Genomic DNA, 2,380 nt, shown 5'->3' with positions numbered 1-2,380 from the left:
GGTTCATTTAACTTAACATCATCTTATACGGTCATTTGTACATAGCTTTTGGCCTTTTCTGCTTGTCCTACACATGTACTAGTTATTACAAATAAGGGAACCATGGGACCTATGTTTTTTGGGCCTGGCTTACTTCACTTAATATAATTTTTTCAAAGTCTTTCCAATTTCTAACAAATGAGGCCATGTCATTCTTTCTGATGGAGGCATAGAATTACTATATATATATATATACATATAAATATAACATATATATGTAATATATATGTATATATATATTACATTTTCTTGATCCATTAATCTACTGAGGTTGGTTCCATATCTAAGCTATGGAAAATAATGCTGTGTGTGATAAACCTGGTTGTATTGGTAGCCTTAGTCTGGTTTTGTTTGTGATTGTTTGGATAAATGCCCCAAAGTGGGATTGCTGGGTCTTAGGGGAGCTCTAAGTTGAGTCTTTTGAGGAACCTCCATTCTTAAAAGGTCCAAAGATCAAGCAACAAGCTGCCAATCGCAGGAAGGAAAATGAGTGAGTCTTTGGTTGTTTGCAATGTTGCTGAAGATTTAGTGAAAAAGCTGAGAATGATTCATTTTTGCAAAGAAACAAACAGAGCTGCCATTATAATGAAGATTGACAAGGATAAAAGCCTGGTAGTACTTGATGTGGAACTTGAAGTTGTTTTACCAGATGAACTGAAAGATGAACTACCTAAATGATAATCTCTGTTCATTGTGTATAGTTATAAATATCAACTTTATGTTGGAATATTCTCCTACCCTCTATGTTTTATTTTTTTCCAGTTCTGCTGGTTGTAAGCTTGAACAATGGATGATATATGCTGGGCGTAAGGATAGATTAGTCCAAACTGCTGAACTAACCAACACAAGACTTAACTGAAGAGTGATTTTGTAAGAAACTTGGATTTTTCCACTAATGTGAACTTCTGTGTTTATTCTAAAGTATTTGTGTGTTAACCTGACCATAGTGAAACTAGCCATAATACTTATTTATTCCTAAAGATGCACCTTGACTTACAGTTTGTTTCCTACAGTAAAGAAAATGTCTTCATTTGTGCAGTTTGAAGAAAGAGGAAATTGTCTTTATAGTAATAAAACTTTGTTACGTGTTTCCGTATATTTGTAACTGTTAGGTGGACAACTTTTCTCCAGGGAGCATTTGCATGCTTGGAACTAATTTCTATAAGTTACGGACACCATAGGAAAGTTAAGTATTAGATCTGAGAGACAACAAGTAACTTCCTTTTGGTAGATATTGGACATTAGTAGTTTATAAGTGAAAATAGTTTATTATCACTTAATCAAATCATTGAAGTTCATTTGGGGTTGAAGATGTGAGTCACAGAATGTTAAGCAGTGAAATGAAATTTACAATGTAATCTTCTTCATTACAAGTACAGTTTTTCAACTTCCCTAGCTTTTTTTGGCTTCTTTTAACTTTTCATCATTTCTAAAAACCTGTTTTCAATCACTCCTTAGAGTTTTATTATGATGAGAGTTATGACTGTTAGGTGTTCTAGAAAATAACATATTATTCTTATAAATTCTTTTTTATCCCTGTGCGCCTGAGGCTTGAACTCTGGGCACTGTTCTTGAACTCCTTTTGCTCAAGGCTAACACTCTATCACTTAAGAAACTGTTCCACTTCCAGTGTTTTCTGTGATTTAATTGGAGATAATAGTCTCATAATCTTTCCTGCCTGGGCTGGCTTTGAACTGCATTCCTCAGATAGTAGCCTCCTGAGTAGTTAGGATTACATATGTGAGCCACAGACATCCAGCTATGGGCTCCATTCTTGATTAGGTCATTTCCAGAGTTTTGAATCTAGGTTAATAACAGTTTATAAAGCTTCTCCTAAAACCTTCTGAACATTATTTTAAATGTGTTAATACTGTGCTTCTGATTTGTTAGCTTTAAAGTTACTTAAGACTTTTACACTGCCTGTATTCTAGATTTGGAAAAATGAATACTTTTTTAAAAGCAAAACAATTTTTTAAGATGTATATTTGAAGTTTGTAATAAAATCAACTTCCTATTTTTAAAATTCCAACTATTTACTTGTGTTGGTGATATATGGCAAGTGAGAATGGTAACTAAGAAATTTGTAATTAATTTTGCATCATATCAAGAATTATCTTAAAATTTTGGCCATAGTTAATAATAACACATCAATAGAAATCACATCTTCTATTCTAAACTTCAGAAGATATGTTAAACTAAACACCTGGATGGTTGGCTAAACCAGCCATGTTAGAACATGGTTCTCTTGACAGAAGACAATAATTCTGTTTGCTATGTTATACTTTGTAAACAAATGTGTAAGTAGCTTCTGAGTATTAATTTGCTAACAGGTGTAGAGACT

General features: G+C 33.0%; 1 pseudogene; it reads left to right on the top strand.

The window, feature by feature from the left end:
• Positions 1-525: 525 nt before the first annotated feature.
• On the top strand, positions 526-935 carry LOC105996095 (annotated as a pseudogene).
• The last annotated feature ends 1,445 nt before the right edge of the window (positions 936-2,380 follow it).

The sequence above is a fragment of the Dipodomys ordii genome, unplaced genomic scaffold, assembly GCF_000151885.1.
Source record: "Dipodomys ordii isolate 6190 unplaced genomic scaffold, Dord_2.0 Scaffold126, whole genome shotgun sequence".
In the NCBI taxonomy this organism is placed as follows: domain Eukaryota; kingdom Metazoa; phylum Chordata; class Mammalia; order Rodentia; family Heteromyidae; genus Dipodomys; species Dipodomys ordii.
The sequence above is the reverse complement of the archived record's forward strand: the minus strand, read 5'-3'. Positions and strand labels throughout refer to the sequence as shown.